Here is a 22,275-nt window from a genome sequence, read left to right as displayed (position 1 = left end):
CCTCCCCTGGTACTCGGGTGCAACATTCCAGACGCTTTACTAAAACTCTCCCCACTTGGAGAGTCAGCGTCTTTAACCTCCTGTTTGGCTCAGTTTGCAATTTCTGCGGAAGATGAACAGGAATAGGGAGAACCAATGAGAGACTAGCTGGAGGTGTCTGAACGGGCAAATTTCACTCTCATTTCCCACCAGGAAGAGGAATTAACCAAAGGCTCAGCGTGCCGTGCCGGAACCAGATTAGGGCCTGAAGCCGTCCTGCGGTGTTGCGGCCAGCTCACAAGAAAGCGAGTTGAAGAAAGGAGCTCAGGGACACTGTAATTCACAAACCTGCAGAGTTATAAATGACAGCTATCGTCCAAAAATATACTGAAGTAAGGCTGCCAAGAGGACTTGAAAGCAGGGCAGAATTGCAGGAAACCGATTTCAGGAGGTAGACTGGAATTGCATTGAAAGCATAGGAAAAGAGGCAGAACGTCCACAATGATGCACTTGGCCAAAAAGGGCGTATGCGTTTTTTCCTGAATATATTCAGGAAAAAACGCATACGCCCTTTTTGGCCAACCAAGCAAGCTTGCAAAGGAAATCTGCACTACAATGAAGTCTAACTTTCCCCCGGTCAAAAGGGCCATCTGAAAAAAGTGTAAAATCCAGAAAGGCAGGACAGGCCATGGAGAACTGGGAGGCTTGTTATGCTGATGGGCGGCATGTAAATTGCCAGCAGACACTCGGGAGAAGTGTATGGTGTTTCCTGAAACATCTAAAAAACAAAGCAACAGAGCCTAGGGCACTTCCACTTATGGTCCTATAGCTTAGGGAAATTAAAATCAAAAAGACACAGCCACCCCAAAGTTTGGGACGCCTCTGTTTACAAAAACCTCGTTTACCTTACAAGTTCAGTATCACAGAAAGTGAAAAATGGATAAAGAACTTGTGGTACTTACGTACAATGCAGTATCACTCAGCAATGAAATCTATGTCATCAGGCCCGTAGCAGCATAATGAGTGGATTCAGGTACGATGATTCTAACTGAAATAAGTCACACAGAAAAAGAAACATCATAAGATATCACTAATACACGGAATGTAAACTTGGCTACACAGAAACTGCATTCCAAAACAGAACAGTGTCTCTAATTTAGAAAACCAACTTATGCTTGCTTAAGGGTAAAGGTGAGTTGGGGTGCTGCATAAAACCAGAGATTGAAATGAGCACAGATAAAGTTTCTTAAGCCAAATATGGAATAGACAAGAGCTACTCCTTGCTCAATGAAATGGACTCAACACCGCATATTAAACGCCTAAGAATGTACCTGAGTAGTAAGTATCTTAAAACCTATGGATTGCTATGTCTCTGAAAGAGAATCAAGCATGTGTACAGGGGCATAAACGCAGCAGTGATAGGATTGGAGAGGTTCGGTGAGCAAATGAAGACCCTTTGAATACATATTGCATGGTACCCATTCCACGGGTTTCAACTACCCAGGTTTAAGGTATTCTTCCTTCAGCTAAAACATGCATGTGGAACCCAAGTATGATCAACCATGTGAACGGGAGACGTGTTCAAATATGTCTCAGTTTTCTTCCCCTGGTACTCGGGTGGAACATTCCAGACGCTTTACTAACACTCTCCCGACTTGGAGAGTCAGTGCCTTTAACCTCCTATTTGGCCCAGTTTGCAATTTCTGCGGAAGATGAACAGGAATAGCGAGAACCAATGAGAGACTAGCTGGAGGTGTCTGGACGGGCAAATTTAACTCTCATTTCCTACCAGGAAGAGGAATTAACCAAAGGCTCAGCGTGACATGCCGGAACCAGATTAGGGCCTGAAGCCATCCTGCGGTGTTGCGGTCAGGTCACAAGAAAGCAAGTTGAAGAAAGGAGCTCAGGGGAACTGTAATTCACAAACCTGCAGAGTTATAAATGACAGCTATCGTCCAAAAATAGACTGAAGTAAGGCTGCCAAGAGGACTTGAAAGCGGGGCAGAATTGCAGGAAACCGATTTCAGGAGGTAGACTAGAATTGCATTGAAAGCATAGGAAAAGAGGCAGAACGTCCACAATGATGCACTTGGCCAAAAAGGGCGTATGCGTTTTTTCCTGAATATATTCAGGAAAAAACGCATACGCCCTTTTTGGCCAACCAAGCAAGCTTGCAAAGGAAATCTGCACTACAATGAAGTCTCACTTTCCCCCGGTCAAAAGGGCCATCTGAAAAAAGTGTAAAATCCAGAAAGGCAGGACAGGCCATGGAGAACTGGGAGCCTTGTTATGCTGATGGGCGGGATGTAAATTGCCAACAGACACTCCGGAGAAGTGTATGGTGTTTCCTGAAACATCTAAAAAACAAAGCAACAGAGCCTAGGGCACTTCCACTTATGGTCCTATAGCTTAGGGAAATTAAAATCAAAAAGACACAGCAACCCCAAAGTTTGGGACGCCTCTGTTTACAAGAACCTCATTTACCGTACAAGTTCAATATCACAGAAAGTGAAAAATAGATAAAGAACTTGTGGTACTTACGTACAATGCAATATCACTCAGCAATGAAATCTATGTCATCAGGCCCGTAGCAACATAATGAGTGGATTCAGGTACGATGATTCTAACTGAAATAAGTCACACAGAAAAAGAAACATCATAAGATATCACTAATACACGGAATGTAAACTTGGCTACACAGGAACTGAATTCCAAAACAGAACAGGGTCTCAAATTTAGAAAACCAACTTATGCTTGCTTAAGGGGAAAGGTGAGTTGGGGTGCTGCATAAAACCAGAGATTGAAATGAGCACAGATAAAGTTCCTTAAGCCAAATATGGAATAGACAAGAGCTACTCCTTGCTCAACGAAATGGACTCAACACCCCATATTAAACGCCTAAGAATGTACCTGACTAGTAAGTATCTTAAAACCTATGGATTGCTATGTCTCCAAAAGAGAATCAAGCGTGTGTACAGGGTCATAAACGCAGCAGTGATAGGATTGGAGAGGTTCGGTGAGCAAATGAAGACCGTTTGAAGTCATATTGCATGGTACCCATTCCAAGGGTCTCAACTCTCCAGGTTTAACGTATTCTTCCTTCAGCTAAAACATGCATGTGGAACCCAGAGTATGATCAACCGTGTGAACGGGAGACGTGTTCAAATATGTCTCAGTTTTCCTCCCCTGGTACTCGGGTGCAACATTCCAGACGCTTTACTAACACTCTCCCCACTTGGAGAGTCAGCGTCTTTAACCTCCTGTTTGGCTCAGTTTGCAATTTCTGTGGAAGATGAACAGGAATAGGGAGAACCAATGAGAGACTAGCTGGAGGTGTCTGAACGGGCAAATTTAACTCTCATTTCCCACCAGGAAGAGGAATTAAACAAAGGCTCAGCGTGCCGTGCCGGAACCAGATTAGGGCCTGAAGCCGTCCTGCGGTGTTGCGGCCAGGTCACAAGAAAGCGAGTTGAAGAAAGGAGCTCAGGGGCACTGTAATTCACAAACCTGCAGAGTTATAAATGACAGCTATCGTCCAAAAATAGACTGAAGTAAGGCTGCCAAGAGGACTTGAAAGTGGGGCAGAATTGCAGGAAACCGATTTCAGGAGGTAGACTGGAATTGCATTGAAAGCATAGGAAAAGAGGCAGAACGTCCACAATGATGCACTTGGCCAAAAAGGGCGTATGCGTTTTTTCCTGAATATATTCAGGAAAAAACGCATACGCCCTTTTTGGCCAACCAAGCAAGCTTGCAAAGGAAATCTGCACTACAATGAAGTCTCACTTTCCCCCGGTCAAAAGGGCCATCTGAAAAAAGTGTAAAATCCAGAAAGGCAGGACAGGCCATGGAGAACTGGGAGCCTTGTTATGCTGATGGGCGGGATGTAAATTGCCAACAGACACTCGGGAGAAGTGTATGGTGTTTCCTGAAACATCTAAAAAACAAAGCAACAGAGCCTAGGGCACTTCCACTTATGGTCCTATAGCTTAGGGAAATTAAAATCAAAAAGACACAGCCACCCCAAAGTTTGGGACGCCTCTGTTTACAAGAACCTCGTTTACCGTACAAGTTCAATATCACAGAAAGTGAAAAATGGATAAAGAACTTGTGGTACTTACGTACAATGCAGTATCACTCAGCAATGAAATCTATGTCATCAGGCCCGTAGCAGCATAATGAGTGGATTCAGGTACGATGATTCTAACTGAAATAAGTCACACAGAAAAAGAAACATCATAAGATATCACTAATAAACGGAATGTAAACTTGGCTACACAGGAACTGAATTCCATAACAGAACAGGGTCTCATATTTAGAAAACCAACTTATGCTCGCTTAAGGGGAAAGGTGAGTTGGGGTGCTGCATAAAACCAGAGATTGAAATGAGCACAGATAAAGTTCCTTAAGCCAAATATGGAATAGACAAGAGCTACTCCTTGCTCAACGAAATGGACTCAACACCCCATATTAAACGCCTAAGAATGTACCTGACTAGTAAGTATCTTAAAACTTATGGATTGCTATGTCTCCAAAAGAGAATCAAGCGTGTGTACAGGGGCATAAACGCAGCAGTGATAGGATTGGAGAGGTTCGGTGAGCAAATGAAGACCCTTTTAAGACATATTGCATGGTACCCATTCCACGGGTCTCAACTCTCCAGGTTTAACGTATTCTTCCTTCAGCTAAAACATGCATGTGGAACCCAGAGTATGATCAACCGTGTGAACGGGAGACGTGTTCAAATATTTCTCAGTTTTCCTCCCCTGGTACTCGGGTGGAACATTCCAGACGCTTTATTAACAGTCTCCCCACTTGGAGAGTCAGTGCCTTTAACCTCCTGTTTGGCCCAGTTTGCAATTTCTGCGGAAGATGAACAGGAATAGCGAGAACCAATGAGAGACTAGCTGGAGGTGTCTGGACGGGCAAATTTAACTCTCATTTCCCACCAGGAAGAGGAAATAACCAAAGGCTCAGCGTGCCGTGCCGGAACCAGATTAGGGCCTGAAGCCATCCTGCGGTGTTGCGGCCAGGTCACAAGAAAGCGAGTTGAAGAAAGGAGCTCAGGGGCACTGTAATTCACAAACCTGCAGAGTTATAAATGACAGCTATCGTCCAAAAATAGACTGAAGTAAGGCTGACAAGAGGACTTGAAAGCGGGGCAGAATTGCAGGAAACCGATTTCAGGAGGTAGACTGGAATTGCATTGAAAGCATAGGAAAAGAGGCAGAACGTCCACAATGATGCACTTGGCCAAAAAGGGCGTATGCGTTTTTTCTTGAATATATTCAGGAAAAAACACATACCCCCTTTTTGGCCAACCAAGCAAGCTTGCAAAGGAAATCTGCACAACAATGAAGTCTCACTTCCCCCCGGTCAAAAGGGCCATCTGAAAAAAGTGTAAAATCCAGAAAGGCAGGACAGGCCATGGAGAACTGGGAGCCTTGTTATGCTGATGGGCGGGATGTAAATTGCCAACAGACACTCGGGAGAAGTGTACGGTGTTTCCTGAAACATCTAAAAAGCAAAGCAACAGATCCTAGGGCACTTCCACTTATGGTCCTATAGCTTAGGGAAATTAAAATCAAAAAGACACAGCCACCCCAAAGTTTGGAACGGCTCTGTTTACAAGAACCTCGTTTACAGTACAAGTTCAACATCGCAGAAAGTGAAAAATGGATAAAGAAGTTGTGGTATTTACTTACAAAGCAATATCACTCAGCAATGAAATCTGTGTCATCAGGCCCTTAGCAGCACAATGAGTGGATTCAGGTATGATGATTCTAACTGATATAAGTCACACAGAAAAAGAAACATCATAAGATATCAGTAATACACGGAACGTAATCTTGGCTACACAGGAACTGTATTACAGAACAGAACAGGGTCTCAAATTTAGAAAACCAACTTATGCTTGCTTAAGGGTAAAGGTGAGTTGGGGTGCTGCATAAAACCAGAGATTGAAATGAGCACAGATAAAGTTCCTTAAGTCAAATATGGAATAGACAAGAGCTACTCCTTGCTCAACGAAATGGACTCAACACCGCATATTAAACGCCTAAGAATGTACCTGACTAGTAAGTATCTTAAAACCTATGGATTGCTATGTCTCCGAAAGAGAATCAAGCATGTGTACAGGGGCATAAATGCAGCAGTGATAGGATTGGAGAGGTTCGGTGAGCAAATGAAGACCCTTTGAAGTCACATTGCATGGTACCCATTCCACGGGTCTTAACTCTCCAGGTTTAAGGTATTCTTCCTTCAGCTAAAACATGCATGTGGAACCCAGAGTATGATCAACCGTGTGAACGGGAGACGTGTTCAAATATGTCTCAGTTTTCCTCCCCTGGTACTCGGGTGCAACATTCCAGACGCTTTACTAAAACTCTCCCCACTTGGAGAGTCAGCGTCTTTAACCTCCTGTTTGGCTCAGTTTGCAATTTCTGCGGAAGATGAACAGGAATAGGGAGAACCAATGAGAGACTAGCTGGAGGTGTCTGAACGGGCAAATTTCACTCTCATTTCCCACCAGGAAGAGGAATTAACCAAAGGCTCAGCGTGCCGTGCCGGAACCAGATTAGGGCCTGAAGCCGTCCTGCGGTGTTGCGGCCAGCTCACAAGAAAGCGAGTTGAAGAAAGGAGCTCAGGGACACTGTAATTCACAAACCTGCAGAGTTATAAATGACAGCTATCGTCCAAAAATATACTGAAGTAAGGCTGCCAAGAGGACTTGAAAGCAGGGCAGAATTGCAGGAAACCGATTTCAGGAGGTAGACTGGAATTGCATTGAAAGCATAGGAAAAGAGGCAGAACGTCCACAATGATGCACTTGGCCAAAAAGGGCGTATGCGTTTTTTCTTGAATATATTCAGGAAAAAACGCATACGCCCTTTTTGGCCAACCAAGCAAGCTTGCAAAGGAAATCTGCACTACAATGAAGTCTAACTTTCCCCCGGTCAAAAGGGCCATCTGAAAAAAGTGTAAAATCCAGAAAGGCAGGACAGGCCATGGAGAACTGGGAGGCTTGTTATGCTGATGGGCGGCATGTAAATTGCCAACAGACACTCGGGAGAAGTGTATGGTGTTTCCTGAAACATCTAAAAAACAAAGCAACAGAGCCTAGGGCACTTCCACTTATGGTCCTATAGCTTAGGGAAATTAAAATCAAAAAGACACAGCCACCCCAAAGTTTGGGACGCCTCTGTTTACAAAAACCTCGTTTACCTTACAAGTTCAATATCACAGAAAGTGAAAAATGGATAAAGAACTTGTGGTACTTACGTACAATGCAGTATCACTCAGCAATGAAATCTATGTCATCAGGCCCGTAGCAGCATAATGAGTGGATTCAGGTACGATGATTCTAACTGAAATAAGTCACACAGAAAAAGAAACATCATAAGATATCACTAATACACGGAATGTAAACTTGGCTACACAGAAACTGCATTCCAAAACAGAACAGTGTCTCTAATTTAGAAAACCAACTTATGCTTGCTTAAGGGTAAAGGTGAGTTGGGGTGCTGCATAAAACCAGAGATTGAAATGAGCACAGATAAAGTTTCTTAAGCCAAATATGGAATAGACAAGAGCTACTCCTTGCTCAATGAAATGGACTCAACACCGCATATTAAACGCCTAAGAATGTACCTGAGTAGTAAGTATCTTAAAACCTATGGATTGCTATGTCTCTGAAAGAGAATCAAGCATGTGTACAGGGGCATAAACGCAGCAGTGATAGGATTGGAGAGGTTCGGTGAGCAAATGAAGACCCTTTGAATACATATTGCATGGTACCCATTCCACGGGTTTCAACTACCCAGGTTTAAGGTATTCTTCCTTCAGCTAAAACATGCATGTGGAACCCAAGTATGATCAACCATGTGAACGGGAGACGTGTTCAAATATGTCTCAGTTTTCTTCCCCTGGTACTCGGGTGGAACATTCCAGACGCTTTACTAACACTCTCCCGACTTGGAGAGTCAGTGCCTTTAACCTCCTATTTGGCCCAGTTTGCAATTTCTGCGGAAGATGAACAGGAATAGCGAGAACCAATGAGAGACTAGCTGGAGGTGTCTGGACGGGCAAATTTAACTCTCATTTCCTACCAGGAAGAGGAATTAACCAAAGGCTCAGCGTGACATGCCGGAACCAGATTAGGGCCTGAAGCCATCCTGCGGTGTTGCGGTCAGGTCACAAGAAAGCAAGTTGAAGAAAGGAGCTCAGGGGAACTGTAATTCACAAACCTGCAGAGTTATAAATGACAGCTATCGTCCAAAAATAGACTGAAGTAAGGCTGCCAAGAGGACTTGAAAGCGGGGCAGAATTGCAGGAAACCGATTTCAGGAGGTAGACTAGAATTGCATTGAAAGCATAGGAAAAGAGGCAGAACGTCCACAATGATGCACTTGGCCAAAAAGGGCGTATGCGTTTTTTCCTGAATATATTCAGGAAAAAACGCATACGCCCTTTTTGGCCAACCAAGCAAGCTTGCAAAGGAAATCTGCACTACAATGAAGTCTCACTTTCCCCCGGTCAAAAGGGCCATCTGAAAAAAGTGTAAAATCCAGAAAGGCAGGACAGGCCATGGAGAACTGGGAGCCTTGTTATGCTGATGGGTGGGATGTAAATTGCCAACAGACACTCTGGAGAAGTGTATGGTGTTTCCTGAAACATCTAAAAAACAAAGCAACAGAGCCTAGGGCACTTCCACTTATGGTCCTATAGCTTAGGGAAATTAAAATCAAAAAGACACAGCAACCCCAAAGTTTGGGACGCCTCTGTTTACAAGAACCTCATTTACCGTACAAGTTCAATATCACAGAAAGTGAAAAATAGATAAAGAACTTGTGGTACTTACGTACAATGCAATATCACTCAGCAATGAAATCTATGTCATCAGGCCCGTAGCAGCATAATGAGTGGATTCAGGTACGATGATTCTAACTGAAATAAGTCACACAGAAAAAGAAACATCATAAGATATCACTAATACACGGAATGTAAACTTGGCTACACAGGAACTGAATTCCAAAACAGAACAGGGTCTCAAATTTAGAAAACCAACTTATGCTTGCTTAAGGGGAAAGGTGAGTTGGGGTGCTGCATAAAACCAGAGATTGAAATGAGCACAGATAAAGTTCCTTAAGCCAAATATGGAATAGACAAGAGCTACTCCTTGCTCAACGAAATGGACTCAACACCCCATATTAAACGCCTAAGAATGTACCTGACTAGTAAGTATCTTAAAACCTATGGATTGCTATGTCTCCAAAAGAGAATCAAGCATGTGTACAGGGTCATAAACGCAGCAGTGATAGGATTGGAGAGGTTCGGTGAGCAAATGAAGACCGTTTGAAGTCATATTGCATGGTACCAATTCCAAGGGTCTCAACTCTCCAGGTTTAAGGTATTCTTCCTTCAGCTAAAACATGCATGTGGAACCCAGAGTATGATCAACCGTGTGAACGGGAGACGTGTTCAAATATGTCTCAGTTTTCCTCCCCTGGTACTCGGGTGCAACATTCCAGACGCTTTACTAACACTCTCCCCACTTGGAGAGTCAGCGTCTTTAACCTCCTGTTTGGCTCAGTTTGCAATTTCTGTGGAAGATGAACAGGAATAGGGAGAACCAATGAGAGACTAGCTGGAGGTGTCTGAACGGGCAAATTTAACTCTCATTTCCCACCAGGAAGAGGAATTAAACAAAGGCTCAGCGTGCCGTGCCGGAACCAGATTAGGGCCTGAAGCCGTCCTGCGGTGTTGCGGCCAGGTCACAAGAAAGCGAGTTGAAGAAAGGAGCTCAGGGGCACTGTAATTCACAAACCGGCAGAGTTATAAATGACAGCTATCGTCCAAAAATATACTGAAGTAAGGCTGCCGAGAGGACTTGAAAGCAGGGCAGAATTGCAGGAAACCGATTTCAGGAGGTAGACTGGAATTGCATTGAAAGCATAGGAAAAGAGGCAGAACGTCCACAATGATGCACTTGGCCAAAAAGGGCGTATGCGTTTTTTCCTGAATATATTCAGGAAAAAACGCATACGCCCTTTTTGGCCAACCAAGCAAGCTTGCAAAGGAAATCTGCACTACAATGAAGTCTCACTTTCCCCCGGTCAAAAGGGCCATCTGAAAAAAGTGTAAAATCCAGAAAGGCAGGACAGGCCATGGAGAACTGGGAGCCTTGTTATGCTGATGGGCGGGATGTAAATTGCCAACAGACACTCCGGAGAAGTGTATGGTGTTTCCTGAAACATCTAAAAAACAAAGCAACAGAGCCTAGGGCACTTCCACTTATGGTCCTATAGCTTAGGGAAATTAAAATCAAAAAGACACAGCCACCCCAAAGTTTGGGACGCCTCTGTTTACAAGAACCTCGTTTACCGTACAAGTTCAATATCACAGAAAGTGAAAAATGGATAAAGAACTTGTGGTACTTACGTACAATGCAGTATCACTCAGCAATGAAATCTATGTCATCAGGCCCGTAGCAGCATAATGAGTGGATTCAGGTACGATGATTCTAACTGAAATAAGTCACACAGAAAAAGAAACATCATAAGATATCACTAATAAACGGAATGTAAACTTGGCTACACAGGAACTGAATTCCATAACAGAACAGGGTCTCATATTTAGAAAACCAACTTATGCTCGCTTAAGGGGAAAGGTGAGTTGGGGTGCTGCATAAAACCAGAGATTGAAATGAGCACAGATAAAGTTCCTTAAGCCAAATATGGAATAGACAAGAGCTACTCCTTGCTCAACGAAATGGACTCAACACCCCATATTAAACGCCTAAGAATGTACCTGACTAGTAAGTATCTTAAAACTTATGGATTGCTATGTCTCCAAAAGAGAATCAAGCGTGTGTACAGGGGCATAAACGCAGCAGTGATAGGATTGGAGAGGTTCGGTGAGCAAATGAAGACCCTTTGAAGACATATTGCATGGTACCCATTCCACGGGTCTCAACTCTCCAGGTTTAACGTATTCTTCCTTCAGCTAAAACATGCATGTGGAACCCAGAGTATGATCAACCGTGTGAACGGGAGACGTGTTCAAATATTTCTCAGTTTTCCTCCCCTGGTACTCGGGTGGAACATTCCAGACGCTTTATTAACAGTCTCCCCACTTGGAGAGTCAGTGCCTTTAACCTCCTGTTTGGCCCAGTTTGCAATTTCTGCGGAAGATGAACAGGAATAGCGAGAACCAATGAGAGACTAGCTGGAGGTGTCTGGACGGGCAAATTTAACTCTCATTTCCCACCAGGAAGAGGAAATAACCAAAGGCTCAGCGTGCCGTGCCGGAACCAGATTAGGGCCTGAAGCCATCCTGCGGTGTTGCGGCCAGGTCACAAGAAAGCGAGTTGAAGAAAGGAGCTCAGGGGCACTGTAATTCACAAACCTGCAGAGTTATAAATGACAGCTATCGTCCAAAAATAGACTGAAGTAAGGCTGACAAGAGGACTTGAAAGCGGGGCAGAATTGCAGGAAACCGATTTCAGGAGGTAGACTGGAATTGCATTGAAAGCATAGGAAAAGAGGCAGAACGTCCACAATGATGCACTTGGCCAAAAAGGGCGTATGCGTTTTTTCTTGAATATATTCAGGAAAAAACACATACGCCCTTTTTGGCCAACCAAGCAAGCTTGCAAAGGAAATCTGCACAACAATGAAGTCTCACTTCCCCCCGGTCAAAAGGGCCATCTGAAAAAAGTGTAAAATCCAGAAAGGCAGGACAGGCCATGGAGAACTGGGAGCCTTGTTATGCTGATGGGCGGGATGTAAATTGCCAACAGACACTCGGGAGAAGTGTACGGTGTTTCCTGAAACATCTAAAAAGCAAAGCAACAGATCCTAGGGCACTTCCACTTATGGTCCTATAGCTTAGGGAAATTAAAATCAAAAAGACACAGCCACCCCAAAGTTTGGAACGGCTCTGTTTACAAGAACCTCGTTTACAGTACAAGTTCAACATCGCAGAAAGTGAAAAATGGATAAAGAAGTTGTGGTATTTACTTACAAAGCAATATCACTCAGCAATGAAATCTGTGTCATCAGGCCCTTAGCAGCACAATGAGTGGATTCAGGTATGATGATTCTAACTGATATAAGTCACACAGAAAAAGAAACATCATAAGATATCAGTAATACACGGAACGTAATCTTGGCTACACAGGAACTGTATTACAGAACAGAACAGGGTCTCAAATTTAGAAAACCAACTTATGCTTGCTTAAGGGTAAAGGTGAGTTGGGGTGCTGCATAAAACCAGAGATTGAAATGAGCACAGATAAAGTTCCTTAAGTCAAATATGGAATAGACAAGAGCTACTCCTTGCTCAACGAAATGGACTCAACACCGCATATTAAACGCCTAAGAATGTACCTGACTAGTAAGTATCTTAAAACCTATGGATTGCTATGTCTCTGAAAGAGAATCAAGCATGTGTACAGGGGCATAAACGCAGCAGTGATAGGATTGGAGAGGTTCGGTGAGCAAATGAAGACCCTTTGAAGTCATATTGCATGGTACCCATTACACGGGTCTTAACTCTCCAGGTTTAAGGTATTCTTCCTTCAGCTAAAACATGCATGTGGAACCTAGAGTATGATCAACCATGTGAACGGGAGACGTGTTCAAATATGTCTCAGTTTTCCTCCCCTGGTACTCGGGTGCAACATTCCAGACGCTTTACTAACACTCTCCCAACTTGGAGAGTCAGTCCCTTTAAACTCCTGTTTGGCCCAGTTTGCAATTTCTGCGGAAGGTGAACAGGAATAGCGAGAACCAATGAGAGACTAGCTGGAGGTGTCTGGACGGGCAAATTTAACTCTCATTTCCCACCAGGAAGAGGAATTAACCAAAGGCTCAGCGTGCCGTGCCGGAACCAGATTAGGGCCTGAAGCCATGCTGCGGTGTTGCGGCCAGGTCACAAGAAAGCGAGTTGAAGAAAGGAGCTCAGGGGCACTGTAATTCACAAACCTGCAGAGTTATAAATGACAGCTATCGTCCAAAAATAGACTGAAGTAAGGCTGCCAAGAGGACTTGAAAGCGGGGCAGAATTGCAGGAAACCGATTTCAGGAGGTAGACTGGAATTGCATTGAAAGCATAGGAAAAGAGGCAGAACGTCCACAATGATGCACTTGGCCAAAAAGGGCGTATGCGTTTTTTCCTGAATATATTCCTGAATATATTTCCTGAATATATTCAGGAAAAAACGCATACGCCCTTTTTGGCCAACCAAGCAAGCTTGCAAAGGAAATCTGCACTACAATGAAGTCTCACTTCCCCCCGGTCAAAAGGGCCATCTGAAAAAAGTGTAAAATCCAGAAAGGCAGGACAGGCCATGGAGAACTGGGAGCCTTGTTATGCTGATGGGCGGGATGTAAATTGCCAACAGACACTCAGGAGAAGTGTATGGTGTTTACTGAAACATCTAAAAAACAAAGCAACAGAGCCTAGGGCACTGCCACTTATGCTCCTATAGCTTAGGGAAATTAAAATCAAAAAGACACAGCCACCCCAAAGTTTGGGACGCCTCTGTTTACAAGAACCTCGTTTACAGTACAAGTTCAACATCGCAGAAAGTGAAAAATGGATAAAGAAGTTGTGGTATTTACTTACAAAGCAATATCACTCAGCAATGAAATCTATGTCATCAGGCCCTTAGCAGCACAATGAGTGGATTCAGGTATGATGATTCTAACTGAAATAAGTCACACAGAAAAAGAAACATCATAAGATATCAGTAATACACAGAATGTAAACTTGGCTACACAGGAACTGAATTACAGAACAGAACAGGGTCTCAAATTTAGAAAACCAACTTATTCTTGCTTAAGGGAAAAGGTGAGTTGGGGTGCTGCATAAAACCAGAGATTGAAATGAGCACAGATAAAGTTCCTTAAGCCAAATATGGAATAGACAAGAGCTACTCCTTGCTCAACGAAATGGACTCAACACCCCATATTAAACGCCTAAGAATGTACCTGACTAGTAAGTATCTTAAAACCTATGGATTGCTATGTCTCCGAAAGAGAATCAAGCATGTGTACAGGGGCATAAACGCAGCAGTGATAGGATTGGAGAGGTTCGGTGAGCAAATGAAGACCCTTTGAAGTCATATTGCATGGTACCCATTACACGGGTCTCAACTCTCCAGGTTTACGGTATTCTTCCTTCAGCTAAAACATGCATGTGGAACCCAGAGTATGATCAACCGTGTGAACGGGAGACGTGTTCAAATATGTCTCAGTTTTCCTCCCCTGGTACTCGGGTGCAACATTCCAGACGCTTTCCTAACACTCTCCCGACTTGGAGAGTCAGTCCCTTTAACCTCCTGTTTGGCCCAGTTTGCAATTTCTGTGGAAGATGAACAGGAATAGCGAGAACCAATGAGAGACTAGCTGGAGGTGTCTGGACGGGCAAATTTAACTCTCATTTCCCACCAGGAAGAGGAATTAACCAAAGGCTCAGCATGCCGTGCCGGAACCAGATTAGGGCCTGAAGCCATCCTGCGGTGTTGCGGCCAGGTCACAAGAAAGCGAATTGAAGAAAGGAGCTCAGGGTCGCTGTAATCCACAAACCTGCAGAGTTATAAATGACAGCTATCGTCCAAAAATAGACTGAAGTAAGGCTGCCAAGAGGACTTGAAAGCGGGGCAGAATTGCAGGAAACCGATTTCAGGAGGTAGACTGGAATTGCATTGAAAGCATAGGAAAAGAGGCAGAACGTCCACAATGATGCACTTGGCCAAAAAGGGCGTATGCGTTTTTTCCTGAATATATTCAGGAAAAAACGCATACGCCCGTTTTGGCCAACCAAGCAAGCTTGCAAAGGAAATCTGCACTACAATGAAGTCTCACTTCCCCCCGGTCAAAAGGGCCATCTGAAAAAAGTGTAAAATCCAGAAAGGCAGGACAGGCCATGGAGAACTGGGAGCCTTGTTATGCTGATGGGCGGGATGTAAATTGCCAACAACCACTCGGGAGAAGTGTATGGTGTTTCCTGAAACATCTAAAAAACAAAGCAACAGAGCCTAGGCACTTCCACTTATGGTCCTATAGCTTAGGGAAATTAAAATCAAAAAGACACAGCCACCCCAAAGTTTGGGACGCCTCTGTTTACAAGAACCTCGTTTACAGTACAAGTTCAACATCGCAGAAAGTGAAAAATGGATAAAGAAGTTGTGGTATTTACTTACAAAGCAATATCACTCAGCAATGAAATCTATTTCATCAGGCCCTTAGCATCACAATGAGTGGGTTCAGGTATGATGATTCTAACTGAAATACGTCACACAGAAAAAGAAACATCATAAGATATCAGTAGTACACGGAATGGAAACTTGGCTACACAGGAACTGAATTACAGAACAGAACAGGGTCTCAAATTTAGAAAACCAACTTATGCTTGCTTAAGGGTAAAGGTGAGTTGGGGTGCTGCATAAAACCAGAGATTGAAATGAGCACAGATAAAGTTCCTTAAGTCAAATATGGAATAGACAAGAGCTACTCCTTGCTCAACGAAATGGACTCAACACCGCATATTATACGCCTAAGAATGTACCTGACTAGTAAGTATCGTAAAACCTATGGATTGCTATGTCTCCAAAAGAGAATCAAGCATGTGTACAGGGGCATAAAAGCAGCAGTGATAGGATTGGAGAGGTTCGGTGAGCAAATGAAGACCCTTTTAAGTCATATTGCATGGTAATCATTACACGGGTCTCAACTACCCAGGTTTTAGGTATTCTTCCTTCAGCTAAAACATGCATGTGGAACCCAAGTATGATCAACCATGTGAACGGGAGACATGTTCAAATATGTCTCAGTTTTCCTCCCCTGGTACTCGGGTGCAACATTCCAGACGCTTTACTAACACTCTCCCCACTTGGAGAGTCAGCGCCTTTAACCTCCTGTTTGGCCCAGTTTGCAATTTCTGCGGAAGATGAACAGGAATAGCGAGAACCAATGAGAGACTAGCTGGAGGTGTCTGGACGGGCAAATTTAACTCTCATTTCCCACCAGGAAGAGGAATTAACCAAAGGCTCAGCATGCCGTGCCGGAACGAGATTAGGGCCTGAAGCCATCCTGCGGTGTTGCGGCCAGCTCAAAAGAAAGCGAGTTGAAGAAAGGAGCTCAGGGGCACTGTAATTCACAAACCTGCAGAGTTATAAATGACAGCTATCGTCCAAAAATATACTGAAGTAAGGTTGCCAAGAGGACTTGAAAGCGGGGCAGAATTGCAGGAAACCGATTTCAGGAGGTAGACTGGAATTGCATTGAAAGCATAGGAAAAGAGGCAGAACGTCCACAATGATGCACTTGGCCAAAAAACGCGTATGCGTTTTTTCCTGAATATATTCAGGAAAAAACGCATACGCCCTTCTTGGCCAACCAAGCAAGCTTGCAAAGGAAATCTGCACTACAATGAAGTCTCACTTCCTCCCGGTCAAAAGGGCCATCTGAAAAAAGTGTAAAATCCAGAAAGGCAGGACAGGCCATGGAGAACTGGGAGCCTTGTTATGCTGATGGGCGGGATGTAAATTGCTAACAACCACTTGGGAGAAGTGTATGGTGTTTCCTGAAACATCTAAAAAACAAAGCAACAGAGCCTAGGCAATGCCACTTATGGTCCTATAGCTTAGGGAAATTAAAATCAAAAAGACACAGCCACCCCAAAGTTTGGGACGCCTCTGTTTACAAGAACCTTGTTTACAGTACAAGTTCAACATCGCAGAAAGTGAAAAATGGATAAAGAAGTTGTGGTATTTACTTACAAAGCAATATCACTCAGCAATGAAATCTGTGTCATCAGCCCCTTAGCAGCACAATGAGTGGATTCAGGTATGATGATTCTAACTGAAATAAGTCACACAGAAAAAGAAACATCATAAGATATCAGTAATACACGGAACGTAAACTTGGCTACACAGGAACTGAATTACAGAACAGAACAGGGTCTCAAATTTAGAAAACCAACTTATGCTTGCTTAAGGGTAAAGGTGAGTTGGGGTGCTGCATAAAACCAGAGATTGAAATGAGCACAGATAAAGTTCCTTAAGTCAAATATGGAATAGACAAGAGCTACACCTTGCTCAACGAAATGGACCCAACACCGCATATTAAACGCCTAAGAATGTACCTGACTTGTATGTATCTTAAAACCTATGGATTGCTATGTCTCCGAAAGAGAATCAAGCATGTGTACAGGGGCATAAACGCAGCAGTGATAGGATTGGAGAGGTTCGGTGAGCAAATGAAGACCCTTTGAAGTCATATTGCATGGTACCCATTCCACGGGTCTTAACTCTCCAGGTTTAAGGTATTCTTCCTTCAGCTAAAACATGCATGTGGAACCCAAGTATGATGAACCATGTGAACGGGAGACGTGTTCAAATATGTCTCAGTTTTCCTCCCCTGGTACTCGGGTGCAACATTCCAGATGCGTTACTAACACTCTCCCCACTTGGAGAGTCAGCGCCTTTAACCTCCTGTTTGGCCCAGTTTGCAATTTCTGCGGAAGATGAACAGGAATAGCGAGAACCAATGAGAGACTAGCTGGAGGTGTCTGGACGGGCAAATTTAACTCTCATTTCCCACCAGGAAGAGGAAATAACCAAAGGCTCAGCGTGCCGTGCCGGAACCAGATTAGGGCCTGAAGCCATCCTGCGGTGTTGCGGCCAGGTCACAAGAAAGCGAGTTGAAGAAAGGAGCTCAGGGTCGCTGTAATCCACAAACCTGCAGAGTTATAAATGACAGCTATCGTCCAAAAATAGACTGAAGTAAGGCTGCCAAGAGGACTTGAAAGCGGGGCAGAATTGCAGGAAACCGATTTCAGGAGGTAGACTGGAATTGCATTGAAAGCATAGGAAAAGAGGCAGAACGTCCACAATGATGCACTTGGCCAAAAAGGGCGTATGCTTTTTTTCCTGAATATATTCAGGAAAAAACGCATACGCCCTTTTTGGCCAACCAAGCAAGCTTGCAAAGGAAATCTGCACTACAATGAAGTCTCACTTCCCCCCGGTCAAAAGGGCCATCTGAAAAAAGTGTAAAATCCAGAAAGGCAGGACAGGCCATGGAGAACTGGGAGCCTTGTTATGCTGATGGGCGGGATGTAAATTGCCAACAACCACTCGGGAGAAGTGTATGGTGTTTCCTGAAACATCTAAAAAACAAAGTAACAGAGCCTAGGGCACTTCCACTTATGGTCCTATAGCTTAGGGAAATTAAAATCAAAAAGACACAGCCACCCCAAAGTTTGGAACGGCTCTGTTTACAAGAACCTCGTTTACAGTACAAGTTCAACATCGCAGAAAGTGAAAAATGGATAAAGAAGTTGTGGTATTTACTTACAAAGCAATATCACTCAGCAATGAAATCTATGTCATCAGGCCCTTAGCACCACAATGAGTGGGTTCAGGTATGATGATTCTAACTGAAATATGTCACACAGAAAAAGAAACATCATAAGATATCAGTAGTACACGGAATGGAAACTTGGCTACACAGGAACTGAATTACAGAACAGAACAGGGTCTCAAATTTAGAAAACCAACTTATGCTTGCTTAAGGGTAAAGGTGAGTTGGGGTGCTGCATAAAACCAGAGATTGAAATGAGCACAGATAAAGTTCCTTAAGTCAAATATGGAATAGACAAGAGCTACTCCTTGCTCAACGAAATGGACTCAACACCGCATATTATACGCCTAAGAATGTACCTGATTAGTAAGTATCGTAAAACCTGTGGATTGCTATGTCTCCAAAAGAGAATCAAGCATGTGTACAGGGGCATAAACGCAGCAGTGATAGGATTGGAGAGGTTCGGTGAGCAAATGAAGACCCTTTGAAGTCATATTGCATGGTACCCATTACACGGGTCTCAACTACCCAGGTTTTAGGTATTCTTCCTTCAGCTAAAACATGCATGTGGAACCCAAGTATGATGAACCATGTGAACGGGAGACGTGTTCAAATATGTCTCAGTTTTCCTCCCGTGGTACTCGGGTGCAACATTCCAGACGCTTTACTAACACTCTCCCCACTTGGAGAGTCAGGACCTTTAACCTCCTGTTTGGCCCAGTTTGCAATTTCTGCGGAAGATGAACAGGAATAGCGAGAACCAATGAGAGACTAGCTGGAGGTGTCTGGACGGGAAAATTTAACTCTCATTTCCCACCAGGAAGAGGAATTAACCAAAGGCTCAGCGTGCCGTGCCGGAACCAGATTAGGGCCTGATACCATCCTGCGGTGTTGTGGCCAGCTCAAAAGAAAGCGAGTTGAAGAAAGGAGCTCAGGGGCACTGTAATTCACAAACCTGCAGAGTTATAAATGACAGCTATCGTCCAAAAATATACTGAAGTAAGGTTGCCAAGAGGACTTGAAAGCGGGGCAGAATTGCAGGAAACCGATTTCAGGAGGTAGACTGGAATTGCATTGAAAGCATAGGAAAAGAGGCAGAACGTCCACAATGATGCACTTGGCCAAAAAGCGCGTATGCGTTTTTTCCTGAATATATTCAGGAAAAATCGCATACGCGCTTTTTGGCCAACCAAGCAAGCTTGCAAAGGAAATCTGCACTACAATGAAGTCTCACTTCCCCCCGGTCAAAAGGGCCATCTGAAAAAAGTGTAAAATCCAGAAAGGCAGGACAGGCCATGGAGAACTGGGAGCCTTGTTATGCTGATGGGCGGGATGTAAATTGCCAACAACCACTCGGGAGAAGTGTATGGTGTTTCCTGAAACATCTAAAAAACAAAGCAACAGAGCCTAGGCACTGCCACTTATGGTCCTATAGCTTAGGGAAATTAAAATCAAAAAGACACAGCCACCCCAAAGTTTGGGACGCCTCTGTTTACAAGAACCTCGTTTACAGTACAAGTTCAACATCGCAGAAAGTGAAAAATGGATAAAGAAGTTGTGGTATTTACTTACAAAGCAATATCACTCAGCAATGAAATCTGTGTCATCAGGCCCTTAGCAGCACAATGAGTGGATTCAGGTATGATGATTCTAACTGAAATAAGTCACACAGAAAAAGAAACATCATAAGATATCAGTAATACACGGAATGTAAACTTGGCTACACAGGAACTGAATTACAGAACAGAACAGGGTCTCAAATTTAGAAAACCAACTTATGCTTGCTTAAGGGTAAAGGTGAGTTGGGGTGCTGCATAAAACCAGAGATTGAAATGAGCACATATAAAGTTCCTTAAGTCAAATATGGAATAGACAAGAGCTACTCCTTGCTCAACGAAATGGACTCAACACCGCATATTAAACGCCTAAGAATGTACCTGACTAGTAAGTATCGTAAAACCTATGGATTGCTATGTCTCCAAAAGAGAATCAAGCATGTGTACAGGGGCATAAACGCAGCAGTGATTGGATTGGAGAGGTTCGGTGAGCAAATGAACACCCTTTGAAGTCATATTGCATGGTACCCATTACACGGGTCTCAACTACCCAGGTTTTAGGTATTCTTCCTTCAGCTAAAACATGCATGTGGAACCCAAGTATGATCAACCATGTGAACGGGAGACGTTTTCAAATATGTCTCAGTTTTCCTCCCCTGGTACTCGGGTGCAACATTCCAGACGCTTTACTAACACTCTCCCCACTTGGAGAGTCAGCGCCTTTAACCTCCTGTATGGCCCAGTTTGCAATTTCTGCGGAAGATGAACAGGAATAGCGAGAACCAATGAGAGGCTAGCTGGAGGTGTCTGGACGGGCAAATTTCACTCTCATTTCCCACCAGGAAGAGGAAATAATCAAAGGCTCAGCGTGCCGTACCGGAACCAGATTAGGGCCTGAAGCCATCCTGCGGTGTTGCGGCCAGCTCAAAAGAAAGCGAGTTGAAGAAAGGAGCTCAGGGGCACTGTAATTCACAAACCTGCAGAGTTATAAATGACAGCTATCGTCCAAAAATATACTGAAGTAAGGTTGCCAAGAGGACTTGAAAGCGGGGCAGAATTGCAGGAAACCGATTTCAGGAGGTAGACTGGAATTGCATTGAAAGCATAGGAAAAGAGGCAGAACGTCCACAATGATGCACTTGGCCAAAAAGGGCGTATGCGTTTTTTCCTGAATATATTCAGGAAAAAACGCATACACTCTTTTTGGCCAACCAAGCAAGCTTGCAAAAGAAATCTGCACTACAATGAAGTCTCACTTCCCCCCGGTCAAAAGGGTCATCTGAAAAAAGTGTAAAATCCAGAAAGGCAGGACAGGCCATGGAGAACTGGGAGCCTTGTTATGCTGATGGGCGGGATGTAAATTGCCAACAACCACTCGGGAGAAGTGTATGGTGTTTCCTGAAACATCTAAAAAACAAAGCAACAGAGCCTAGGGCACTTCCTCTTATGGACCTATAGCTTAGGGAAATTAAAATCAAAAAGACACAGCCACCCCAAAGTTTGGGACGCCTCTGTTTACAAGAACCTCGTTTACCGTAGAAGTTCAATATCACAGAAAGTGAAAAATGGATAAAGAACTTGTGGTACTTACGTACAATGCAGTATCACTCAGCAATGAAATCTATGTCATCAGGCCCGTAGCAGCATAATGAGTGGATTCAGGTACGATGATTCTAACTGAAATAAGTCACACAGAAAAAGAAACATCATAAGATATCACTAATACACGGAATTTAAACTTGGCTACACAGGAACTGCATTCCAAAACAAAACAGGGTCTCAAATTTAGAAAACCAACTTATGCTTGCTTAAGGGGAAAGGTGAGTTGGGGTGCTGCATAAAACCAGAGATTGAAATGAGCACAGATAAAGTTCCTTAAGTCAAATATGGAATAGACAAGAGCTACTCCTTGCTCAACGAAATGGACTCAAAACCCCATATTAAACGCCTAAGAATGTACCTGACCAGTAAGTATCTTAAAACCTATGGATTGCTATGTCTCCAAAAGAGAATCAAGCGTGTGTACAGGGGCATAAACGCAGCAGTGATAGGATTGGAGAGTTTCGGTGAGCAAATGAAGACCCTTTGAAGTCATATTGCATGGTACCCATTACACGGGTCTCAACTCTCTAGGTTTAAGGTATTCTTCCTTCAGCTAAAACATGCATGTGGAACCCAGAGTATGATCAACCATGTGAACGGGAGACGTGTTCAAATATGTCTCAGTTTTCCTCCCCTGGTACTCGGTTGCAACATTCCAGACGATTTACTAACACTCTCCCGACTTGGAGAGTCAGTCCCTTTAACCTCCTGTTTGGCCCAGTTTGCAATTTCTGCGGAAGATGAACAGGAATAGCGAGAACAAATGA

The 22,275-nt window shown here is 43.7% G+C and overlaps 1 long non-coding RNA gene across 3 annotated transcripts in view; it reads right to left on the bottom strand.

The window, feature by feature from the left end:
* LOC307181295 overlaps window positions 1-22,275 on the bottom strand; it is a 1,377,052-nt gene that overhangs the window by 1,319,197 nt on the left and 35,580 nt on the right. Inside the window, exon 1 of one of the 3 annotated variants that reach the window (XR_013826360.1) lies at window positions 15,188-15,223. The exons of the other annotated variants lie outside the window; for them this stretch is intronic. This is a non-coding gene — a long non-coding RNA (uncharacterized lncRNA). Of the gene's footprint in view, window positions 1-15,187; window positions 15,224-22,275 lie in introns of those variants that run through there. 3 annotated transcript variants of the gene reach the window in all.

This window comes from Stenella coeruleoalba (genome assembly GCF_951394435.1).
Source record: "Stenella coeruleoalba genome assembly, contig: scaffold_34, whole genome shotgun sequence".
Taxonomy (NCBI): domain Eukaryota; kingdom Metazoa; phylum Chordata; class Mammalia; order Artiodactyla; family Delphinidae; genus Stenella; species Stenella coeruleoalba.
Note: the sequence above shows the minus strand (reverse complement) of the source record. Positions and strands in the feature narration are given on the sequence as shown.